We start from the raw sequence: 12,336 nt of genomic DNA, 5'->3' as shown, positions 1-12,336 counted from the left end.
AAGAAATCCCCAGGGACTAAAAGCAAACAAAGAGGAAGCCAAAATCGGGGTGACAAGCAGCTGCCAGTCCTTTGGGGGGGGGTCTGTGGGTGGCTTGGGGACAAGGGTGGAAAGTTTGTTGACCTTTGCTGATCTTGGCAACTGAGGAGCTTGGATTTGACATCTATGTTGGGATGGGAGACAAGGCCTTGGGCCCCTGCCGAGAGTTTTGGAACTAAGACACCTGAATGAAGCTGGACCCATATCCTCAGTGAAAGAGCAAACGGAAAAGAAATAATCCTTTTGCAAAAAAGCAGAAGAAGTTGTCAAAGAAGTTGGCTCATTTTTGGCTCTGTTGGAAAAATAAAAATCGAGTCTCTCTTGAGAAATTCTAACTCTAGGCGTTCCCTCACACAAAATTTGAGGTTTGAATTTGCCTTGCCCACACAGTCCCAGAACTCCTAGGTCTGGAAATTAATATAAAAAGCAAACACGGGGTGGTTTACACCCACAGAGCAGGTGGCAATAGCAAAGGCAAGCCTCTCTGGAGAGACATTCCCACAGTAAAGGCCATGTGGGCTACTCACAGATAAAAGCCTTGCTAACACGAGTTCTCAATTCCAAATTACCAAACATACAAGGAAGCAAGCCACAAACCGCGGAACAACAAACAGCACATATAGAATCCTGCATCTGATGTGTTATTTTCAAGCACACACCGAAGTTTTCCAAAAATGATTGTGAATATCCTGTAGCAGGACATGAAGCCAGTCCCAGTAAATTTCAAGACATTGATGCACAGATCATGTTTAATTTAAAAATCAATAGCAAAAACTTAACTGTTAATTAAAGGCAAAACCTCATGTATGTAGACAGTAGCCCAGATCTCTCATTCCTGCACACTTTTCTCCCTCCCCAAACTTCTGAAGTCTCTTTAGAACAGTGAGATTCTAGGATGGATGTGAAAGTGTTGGTCAGATGGCAGGCACAGAGGAGGGTCTCAGCCAGTCTGAGTTGAAGCTGGATGTGGGAACACGTCCCCCTCTGATCTCTAGACTGGATGTGATCATTAGAGCCAAAGACAAAAGTCCTCTCTGTCTTTTCCAAAAAATGGGCTCAGTGGGTGACAAAGACAGGAGCCTGCATTTAAAAGACAGCCATCAGCCTTTATGAGCCAGAGGGTCTGGGAAACATTCTTGCAGACCAGGGTGGGCTGCTAGGAATGGGACAGAGGTGGCAGGGGTCCTTGGTGCTGTGTCATAAAGATGAGCCCCGCTGCCAACAAGCCCCATGCTCTTTTGGGGTGGATTTGGAGGTCCCCAGGGGTTCTCTGTGAAGGCTTGGATACTCCCATCTGTGAGCAACGAAATAGGACATAATTTGGAAGAGGCACACATGGCCTCTGTCCCCCACAGGGACTCATTACAGTGATCGTCATCTCACTGGCTCCCCGGGCCATCCGTGCGTGTGCTCACAGCTCAGTTTCCACGCAGTGGCGTCCTAACGGAGGCTTGCTATTCTCACCATCCCTGACTCCCTCCCGTGCTCATCTGCCTGCCTGCCTTTGACAACTCAGGCACTGTAAAGAGACCCTTGTCCAGGTTCAGGTGGCCAGGTCGCTCCCCTCTCGAGGCCTCCATGCTCCTCAGCAGTAAAACAGGCCAGGACTCCTTGCTTGGCACGGTTCCTTGGGAGGAGTGAATGGAATGAGTGTGAAAAGCATTTGTTCAAGCGCCACGTGGGTAAGAAGGGACACAGATCTTCCTGACCTGTCTGGCCAGGATTGACCACTCCTCTGACTTCCCGTCCCGGCGTTTCAGCCTTCCGTTCACCAATTCTTGATGCCTTCCTCCCATGGAACAGCTTGTCAGTGGTGGAAGAACACTGGAGGAGTCTGAGCTTTGCCAGCTGTGTGATCTCAGGCTGGTCACTCACCCTCTCTGAGCCCCTGTAACCTCTTCTGTAAAGTGGAGGGGAGCACTTCCTCTCATTATCTTTTCCAACTCAGAATGACTCTAAGGGTAACTAACGAGTACAGAGTGGACTTTTCAAGGACTGACTCATGAAGTCCTCAGCTTCCAGAGAGCACAAGGCGAACAACACACAGAGGAGGGAGGAACTGAGGACTCAGAAAGGCAAAGTAACTTGCTCAAAAATTCCTACGTGGTAGAGCTGGGGTGTGAACCCATGCAGTCATACTTACCCACCAGGCCAGCATCCTCCCTGCGTAGCCTGGCGAGAGCTCAGTCACTGGGGCTGAACTGCCTGTCTGAGTGGGACCCTGGGCACATTGCTTATCTCTTCTGTGCCTCTATCTCCCCATCTATAAAACGGGGGGTGAGAGTAATCCTCCCTTCCGCCTGGTACTGCAGGGAAATCTGCTGAGGGCTCCAGGGGCCAGGCTCTGAGCTGCACACTCGGGTTTCAGTCCAGTCTGAACCCTCCCACAGTGTAGCCAAGGCAGCTGGAAAGAGAGGTTGAGTCACTTGCTCCAAATGGTACAAACTTGCAAAGCTGGACTTCAAATCCTGAAGCCCCAGCTTCAAAGTCTGTGCTCTTAACTACCCTGCTCTACCTCCTATGAGGCCCTCAGATTCCAGGTTCAAAACCAAATTCCAGACTGCAAATTGGCAGCCCCCCTACAGTCTGCCTGACTCACCAGCCTCCTTGATGGGGGCCTGAACCCTGCACCTCCTCTTTGACTCATCCCTTCCCAGCTAGTCCTCAGCATCGTGACTAATTGACCCCTGAATGGAAAAAACCATTCTGATCCCTCCCTTCCTCCTCAGCTCTGCTGCTCAGTTCAGTCCAGACCCCAAAGGTGAGGATGATGGATACCAAGAACGCCCATTCTAGAGTGTAGACTTGCAACAGAGCTGGGCAGAAACGCTCTTGGTCCCTCAGCTCGCCCAGGCTGCGGGGCTACGAAGCCACGTGGAAGTGGGGTTTAGAGACAGTTGGGAAAGGGAGGTGTCTTTAGAGACAGTTGACATCACTCACCAACTTAAGCCAGGTGAGGGGCTTCAGAGAGTGGGAGAGCACAGTAGCAGGTGTCCACTGCGTTTGGGAGGTGGGTGACTGGGGACAAAGGAGAGAGTCTGGTTGAGTCCCCTGTTTCTGCAAGGCAGGCAGAGACTGAACTGCTTTGGGGACGGTCTGCACCCCCAGCACTTGGGGGCCAGGATGCAAGCATATCTCCTGGGGTCCATGCTTGGAACTTTGCAGAAGGTGGCTGGTTTGAGGTCATTGGAAGAGGATCTAACCTCAAGATGATTAGGGGTGGGGAGAAACGAGGAAGTGATACATGATCTTATCAGAAGACTTCATGTTGGCTGGGTGGACCTCGATGATAAATGCTGAAGAGGGGTTGTGCAAGCCAGGGAATGCTGTGCCCAGGTAGGAACTGCAGTTGTGACAGTCCTAGTGATGGAGGGATCTTTGAAGTACCCACAAAAGTGACCCTAATAAAAAAGCACCAGCTCCCAGGCGCTCATCTGACCCACCTGAAAACACTGATCTCCTGAGAACATCCAAACCAGACAAGGCAGACTTACCCTGTTACCTTTCTCTCCTCCCTGCCTCAATCTCCCATCCTGGAGAAACCAGAGGCAGCTAGTGGGAGAAAGGGCAAGGGGAGAGCAGACCAAACTGGGGTCTTAGAGCAGAATCCCACCGTGCCTCCTTTCCCATTATATAGGTCTTTGAGTTTAAGGCAGACTTGAGCTGGGGGAGAAGAGAAGCTTTGGATAGAGCTTAGAGCTTTGCCATTGGACCCAACCGTTTCAATATCTAAAAGCAGGGTAAAGCCCCGGAGTAACTGAACAGGCTATGAGATAAGCCCAAGACCTCATCCAGAGGTAGGGAAGTTTGGGTCAACAAAACAGGTTAACAGGGCAGCCACTGAGAGTAAAATTCTTTCTGCCTGTTTCCCTCCAAGCACAGCTCATTCTGTGTGTCCCTTCACTGCCTCAGCCTCCTAACAGGCCCTTTTACTTTCTTCTCCTGTTCCTACCCTGGGCTTCCCAGATGGCTCAGCAGTAAAGAATATGCCTGCCAATGCAGGAGATGTGGGTTCAATCCCTGGACTGGGAAGATCCCCTGGAGAAGGAAATGGCCACCCACTCCAGTATTCTTGCCTGGGAAATTCCATGGACAGAAGAGCCTGGTGGACTACAGTCCATGGGGGGAGCAAACGAGTCAGACAACTTCACGTCTGAACAATGCAATACAATCCTACCATACCCTGACCCCATCCCAGTCTACCAGGGTTTCCCCGCTCATCCAGGGAGACAGTCTATCCTAGTGATCATGAGGTTGGATGTCTGAGTTAGGATCCTAGCTCCTTGACTTGGCAGCTGTGTGATCTGAAATAAGTTGCCTAACCTGTCTGTGCTCAGTATCACTGTCTGCAACAGGGGGATCGTGATAGCTGGACGCCTGTTCCACCGAGGCTTCGTGAGGCTTTTAATGATTATTTATAAAGGCCTTAGGAACACTGTAAGAAGGATCCCAGTGTTAAGAGATCAACACTATTCTCAAATGCTTCCTCCTTGCTGTGCAATCTTGGCAACGTCCCTTTTCTGCCCATTTCTCAGCATCTGAAAAATAAAACCATGTGTGGGTACAGTTTGTTTGTGGCTGCAGCTAGTGCTGGTGGCTGACAAACTTCAGTGAGGAGAGAGATCCAAGCCTGGACCCATCCCACGGTGGGCTGGAAGAGAGCTAGCAGGCTCTGCAGGCAGGCAGGAGCAGGGAAGGGTCGAGCAAGCAGGACTGCCCACTCTACCCTGGTCTCAAGCCTTCTGCCTTCTTCCAACCTCTGGGAGTCTCCCCAACCTGTCCCCTCTTCCCCTAGGGAATCACCTTGGGTACCCTGGACTAGATCAGGAAACAGATGGCATTTGAGGAGTAGCTGCCAGGTACCCTTGGCTCCTCGCTGGATACAACTGAACAGCCATCCAGGTGAGGTCCCAGGTACACACTCCCTTGGTCTTGAGCCCCATCACACACCTCTGTCTGGCCCTGCAGTGTCCACCTGGCCCGGCCCCTCCTTCAGCAGCAGGCCTTTTGTCTTTCACCATCTCTGCAGGCAGCACAGGACTGCTGCTACCCATTTTACAGACTAAGGAAAGAATGTTCCCTAAAACTCAGCTTTCCTGCCTCCATGTGCTATATCTACAGAGTCAGGGATCATCAGAAAAGTGCCCTTTTGGGACTGCGCTGACAGTCCAGTGGTTAAGATTCGACACTTCAGTGCAGAGAGTGAGGGTTTGATCCCTGGTCGGGGAAACTAAGATCCCACCCACATGTCATGCGGTGCCACCAAAAAAAATGGAAAACAGCCTTTTCTAGAGGAGCTGGAGTAACAGCCACCAGCCCTGAGGTTCCATCATGCTTGGATGGAAATACACCCTGAACACAGGCAGGGAGCCAGTGACCTAGATACGAAGCAGACGTGGTACCAGACCTCAAGAAGTTCTTGAACTGGGGAACGCAAGTCACAGGCGAATGCAATGAAAACCGGTGCCGGGGCCGCTGGTGAGGGCAGGAGGGGCGCTGCGGATTTAGGTGGGCTTCTGGGCTCTGCCTGGGAACTGCCTGGAGAAGAGGGTAGAAGGGGATAGGACTAAGCCAAGGGCAGAAGAAAGCTCCCAGGACATACTGCTTCCTCACTGGGTGGGGTTGGTTGGCCCAGTGAGAACATGCAACATGGTCAACATGCGACATGGTCCAGCTCCCAGATGGACACCCACTGACTAGGGGACCTGGGGAAACAAACAAATCCCTCTGATTTCAACCTTCTTATTGTTAAATGGGGACAGTTACAGTATGGAGCTCCTAGGTTGCCACCGGTGAGGGTCAGGCAGAGTAAAAAGTGCAGGGCAGGAGGAACCGGGGGTATTTGGGATGCTGATGAAATGTTGAGAGCCCCGGCCCTTACGTCCTCAGAGGACACAGCCTTATTAGGCAGCTACTCCTTCTGGTCCTTCTTGGCTGGACCTGGACTCAAGCTCATACGCTCCAGCCAACTCCCAGGCCCCCCACAAGGAGGACACCCGTTTCCTCCTTGATTCTCAGCTCCTCCCAAGCTGAGAACAGATGTCCTCGCTTCCTGCTTGAGCCTGAGAGGTGGGTTGGCTCCTTTTCCCACTTCCAAGGAAGTAAACACCCTGGATGGAAATCTCTGGGCTTCCCCAGAGAGGAAAGCTCCCTCTTCCCTGGCTGCTGCCCCTCCTCTCTGGTCTGGCTCCTCATCCCAACATCTGATGCTCAGACCTAAGCTTTTCGGGCCCTACCTGAGCCCTGCTTCCCCCTGGAAGATCCCAGACTGTGGTGTGTTGATGGAACACATACATGAACCTCAGTCTGAAGGATTCCCCAACGCTGCTCAGAAAGAGGGTGAGAGGGGAACGAAGAGAGGACAGAGCAACTTTGGAGGAAGGTACTGTAGGCTCCTGGGGAGTCAAGGAAAAGAAGTGAAAAGGGAAATTAACATTTACTGAGCATCTAATATATGCTAGGAATAAATAAGGAAGAGGGTAGCATGTATTGGAGGGGCTTCCCAGGTGGCTCAGTGGTAAAGAATCCACCTGCCAAGACAAGAGATGTGGGTTCGATCTTTGATTCGGGGAGATCCCCTAGAAAAGGAAATGGCAACCTGCTCCAGTATTCTTGCCTGGGAAATCCCGTGGACAGAGGAACCTAGTGGGCTACAATCCATGGGGTTGCAAAGAGTCAGGTGCAACTGAGCATGCATGCAGCAGGTATCGGGCATCTACTGAGTGCCAGGCATACTGAGTGCCGTGGGAATACAAAGCAGCGTGGTAAGAACTGATCCCTACCTCCGAGTTTGTGGGAGGTTTCACATGCAACCTTTCATCTGGTCTTCTAATTCTCATTATAATCCTATGAGGTAGGTACCACAGCCCCATTTTATAGATGAGGAGACTGAGGCAGCTCTGTCCAGGGACAGCCCATCCGTGGGTGGAGACCAGCCCCTTGGGATAGGGATGTCCGGAATGGGTGCAGGCAGCTCTCTTTGACCCCAGTCCCCACCTCTCCACCCTCTGGGGAAAGGAATTCTTTGGTTCACAAGCACAGCCCCGGTGACCTTGTCTCCAGTCACTGGGAGTTTGAGTATCCACAGGGGCTGGCCCTGGAGACCCCGAGATGAGGATGACATAGCTGGTTCCTGCCTTCAAGGAGTTCACAGTCTTTTGATAGACAGGTAAAGGGGGAGAGGCTGTAGTGAAGGGAAGCCCTGAGGAAGGCTGGAAGAGAAAGAGTCGTATGTATTCGGTGTCCATTAGGTACCAGCACTGAGGGAGCGTAGTTTAGGGACAGTTCGGTTGGCCAGCCGGCTGGATCTGCCCAGGACCGAGAGATTTCCTGGGACATGGGACCTTCAGTGCTGAACCTGGGTGAATCAGATCACCTTAAGCCCTGATTTCAAAGCTGGTTCTGCCACAGGCCTGTAACAGAAACCAGTTGCCTGACTAGCGCCCACTCCCCTGTTCTTTTAGAAATGACTTTCTTATAGTCTGAAGCTCTCCTTGCACAATCCTGCCTCCTCCCTCCCCGCCTGCAGATATGTTGTGCATGGACTTTACTAGGCTGGGGGAGGAAAGAATCTTCTCCAGCCCCTCCTCACCGCCGTTTGCTCAGCAAGAGGTGTTAACAGAAGGCAGAGGCAATTTAGACTGGGTGGCAGCGGTAGGAGGCCGTGAATTCCTCTTGGGGCCCTGAGACCAGCTGTGGTGGGGACTGTGGTTCATCCTACCAACCCCTACTTCTAAACGTACCCTCAGGAAGAGGGGCCCAGGGGACCTCAGAGGGGCTGCTCCCGGGCTGTGTATGGAGAAATGAATGTTTATGGAGCAAGGGGTGGGATGTGGCAGCCTTGGAGGGCACCTGTAGGTGCAGCTTTTGTTGGTTGGTTGGTTATAGCCGTTTTCAGTTCACAGTATACTGAGCAGAAGGTATAGAGGTTTCCCATGTCCCCTCCCACCCCTACGTATGCAGAGCCTCCCCCATTATCCACATCCTACACCAGAGTGGGACATTTTTAATGACCGATGAACTGATTTTTATGACTGATTCTACATCATTACACCCAGTGTCCATAGTCTACATTAGGGTTCCCTCTTGGTGGTGTACATTCTGTGGGTTTCGATAAATGATACCATTACAGTATCATAGAGAGCAGTTTCACTGCCCTAAAAATCCTCTGTGCTCCTCCTATTCATCCTCCCCTCCCCCATAACTCCTGGCAACCCCTGATCTTTTCACCATCTCCATAGTTTTGCCTCTTCCAAAACGTCATATGGTGGAGTCATACAGTGTGCCGCCTTGTCAGACTGCCTTCTCTCACTTAGTAATATGCATTTAGGGTACCTCCTTGTTTTCTCATGATTTGACAGCTCCTGTCTTTTTATTGCTGAATAATATTCCATCGTCTGGATATATCTGTTTAGTTATTCATTCACTTACTGAAGGGCGTCTTGGGTGCCTCCGAGTCTTGGCAATCATGAACAGAGCTGCTGTAAACGTCCCCAGGCAGGTTTCTGTGTGGACATCACCCTAGCTTTTGAGCCAAAGCCACCCTCTTCTGGGGAAGTACTCAATTAATGACTGGGCATGAAAAAGTTACTGGGGAATGGGCATTTCTGCCCAATGCCAAGCTTCCCTGATGGGCACTGTTGGCCCCAGAGTGCATGCGTGCTCGGTCGTGTCTGACTCCTGTGACCCTGCAGACTGTAGCCTGCCAGGCTCCTCTGTCCATGGGATTCTCCAGGCAAGAATGCTGGAGTGAGTTGCCATTTCATCCTCCAGGGGATCATCCCAACCCAGGGATCGAACCATTGTCTCCTGCACTGGCAGGTGGATTCTTTTACTGTTGAGCCACTGGGGAAGCCCATTGGCTCCAGAATACCCTGTTAAGATGGCCAAGGCTTTGTCAGATCTGCATGGAGGTCTGAGGTTCAACCTGCCCAATTCTTCTTTCTCCTCTGTATCTTTCACAGGACTTAATCTCCTATCAACCACTTGCATATCTAATGCTATCTTAGTGTCTGCTTCCCGAAGGACCCAACTAAGAGACTCTGCCTCTAAAATCAATCCATGATCCATCCAGTTTTCAACATTATCATGACCTCCAAACCACTCAGCCCTCTCACCTGGATGGTTGCATGGCCCCTACCTGGTCTCCGTGTTTCCTCTCCTGTCCCTTAATGACCCAGCCCCCACACAACTGCCATTGATCTTTTACAAACACGAACCACATGGTGTTACTTCCTTGCTTAAGGCTGACCAACAGAGCTTAACAACAAACCCATTCCTTCCCCTTGGCCTGTAAAGGCCCACATGACCTTGCTCTGCCTTCCCCTCTAGTTTCCTCTCTCCCCAAGTGTTCACTCTGCTCCAGCCCCACTGGCCTTCTTTCTGTTTCTGGAATCTATCAAACTCATTTCTGCCCCAGGGCCTTTGCACTAGCTGTTCCCTCTGCCTGGAACACTCAGTCCTTCCCCAAGTTTCTCCGTGGCTGGTTTCTGAGGCCATTCAAGTCTCAGCTAAATGCAGGCCTTTTCTGACAACCTTATAAGCAATGCCCATCTCCCAACACCCCTCCCGTAACTTTCTATCATGTTACTTTAAAAATTTCCTTATAGTTCTCAGTAGTATTGCTCATTTAATTATTCATTTCTTAACTGCTTGCCTCCCCACTAGAATATAAAACTGTAATTTTGTCCTGTTTCCAGCTCTCCCTGGTGCCTGGCACTATGCCTGGCCCAAATTCAGTTCAGTTCAGTCTTTCAGTAGCGTTCAACTCTTTGTGACCCCATGGACTGCAGCACACCAGGCTTCCCTGTTCATCACCAACTCCCAGAGATTGCTCAAATTCATGTCCATTGAGTCGGTGATGCCATACAACCATCTTATCCTCTGTCGTCCCCTTCTCCTCCTGTCTTCAATCTTTCCCAGCACCAAGGTCTTTTCAAATGAGTCAGTCCTTTTATCAGGTGACCAAAGTACTGGAATTTCAACTTCAGCATCAGCCCTTCCAATAAAGATTCAGGACTGATTTCCTTTAACATTGACTTGTTGGATCTCCTTGCAGACCAAGGGACTCTCAAGAGTCTTCTCCAACACCACAGTTCAAAAGCATAAGGGTGGTGTCATCTGCATATCTGAGGTTATTGATATTTCTCCTGGAAATCTCAATTTCAGCTTGAGCTTCATCCAGCCTGGCATTTCGCATGATGTGCTCTGCATATAAGTTAAAAAAACAAGGTGACAATATACAGCCTTGACGTACTCCTGCCCCAATATGGAACCAGTCCTTTGTTCCATGTCCAGTTCTAACTGTTGCTTCTTGACCTGAATACAGATTTCACAGGAGGCAAGTAAGGTGGCCTGGTATTTCCATCTTTTGAAGAATTTTCCAGTTTGTTGTGATCCACACAGTCAAAGGCTCTGAAGTAGTCAATAAAGCAGAAGTAGATGTTTTCCTGGAACTCTCTTGTTTTTTCGATGATCCAACAGATGTTGGCAATTTGATCTCTGTTCCTCTGCCTTTTCTAAATCCAGCTTGAATATCTGGAAGTTCTCAGTTCATGAACTGTTGGAGCCTCACTTGGAGAATTTTGAGCATTACTTTGCTAGTATGTGGGATGAGTGCAATTGTGCGATAGTTTGAACATTCTTTGGCATTGCCTTTCTTTGGGACTGGAATGAAAACTGACCTTTTCCAGTCCTGCGGCCACTGCTGAGTTTTCCAAATTTGCTGGCATATTGAGTGCAGCACTTTAAAGGCATCCAAAGTCAGTCTCAAAACATATATTTTGAATGAATGACTATATTTGTTCATTTAGGGCAGAATTCCCTTTCCCTAAGGATGGAATGAAAGTGAAGGAATTAAAAAAGAAAAAAGGAAGTGAAGGAATAAAGAACCTCAGAGATGTGAGCTTCAGAAGGAAAATGTGAGGACGGTGGCATCTTATGAAAGTTCCCCTGAGAATCCTATTCTGGCCATCTCGAGAAATTCTGTGTTGGGATCAGGAGGGCCTCTCCCCAGAGCTCCAGAGAGATGGGTTTCAAGTCCTCTCTGTCCTAACTTCTCCCCTCTGCCTCCAGCAGCAGCCGTGCCATCTGTTGGGGGAACTAGTACTGCAAACATTCACCAAGAGGCTGCCCTGGGTGCAGCCTCCTGCTGGATGCTGAGGATAGAGATGAATCAAGGAAGAAGGAGGGGCGGCATTCCAGGCAGGGGACAGCATGAGCAAAGAGAGAGACGGGAGACAGTCTGGTGTGTGGGGGAAGTTAGGCACAATTTAATGCTGCTCCAAGCAGTGAAGATGGGAAATGAGGCTGGGAGGGTGAGCCCTGCCAAGTCTTGTAAACCAAGAAAAGCTAATATAATAAGGCCCAAAATTTATTAAGGCTTTCCATGTACTACTACTATTCTCCCATTTTACAGATTGTAGAACTAAGGCACAGAGAGGGTGGTGTCAGGCGCTGTCAAAGACCTGGTACTTTACCCTCTTTGCAAACTAGGTCACACAACTGGTAACAGGTAAAGGCAGGTTTGAACCAGGGCTTCTGGCTTCAGAATCCCTGCCCTTAACCACTAGGTGCTAGTGCCTTAAGGAATTTGGACTTTCTTCCATAAAGGGATGGGGATGCTTGCATGCTCAGCCACTTCAGTTGTGTCCCACTCTTTACGACCCCATAGACTATAGCCCTCCAGGCTCCCCTGTCCCTGGAATTCTCCAGGTGAAAATACTGGAGAGGGTTACCATTTCCTTCCTTCTCCAGGGGATCTTCTCGACCCAGGGATCTAGCCTGCATCTCCTGCATTGCAGGCAGATTCTTTTACCACTGAGCCACCAAGGAAGCCCCACCAAGGATGGCAACAGGGAGTCACTAATAGGTTTGTAAGCAGGAGAGTGACATGTTCATATCATAGGTTTGAAAAGTCATTCTAGGGGATAAACAGATCACTTTGAGCAAAATTCAACTCCAGCCTCTGGACCCATGTGTCCAACTATTCCGTCGCTCACGGAGCAGCTCACATAAAAGGGGCACCATTTGGTGCCCAAGCCACAGAGGCCTGCTGCTCTGGGCAGTAGGCCCCTCTCTTGGCCTTCTCTGCCCTTCCAAGATAGAATGTGAGTGCTTCTGTCTTCACAGAACACACGTAGATGTACCTGGAGTCCCAACGCCTCATGTTACCTGCGGGACTTCAGGCCCCCTACAGCCTGTCTGCCTTCACCTTCAGAGAGCCTGGCCCACCTCTCTGTCGGGAGGATGCTTCCTCCAAGCTGTGGAGGTTTCCAGGTCACTGCTCCAATGAGTATT

This window comes from Ovis aries, chromosome 3 (assembly GCF_016772045.2).
Source record: "Ovis aries strain OAR_USU_Benz2616 breed Rambouillet chromosome 3, ARS-UI_Ramb_v3.0, whole genome shotgun sequence".
In the NCBI taxonomy this organism is placed as follows: domain Eukaryota; kingdom Metazoa; phylum Chordata; class Mammalia; order Artiodactyla; family Bovidae; genus Ovis; species Ovis aries.
This window is presented reverse-complemented; position numbering follows the sequence as displayed.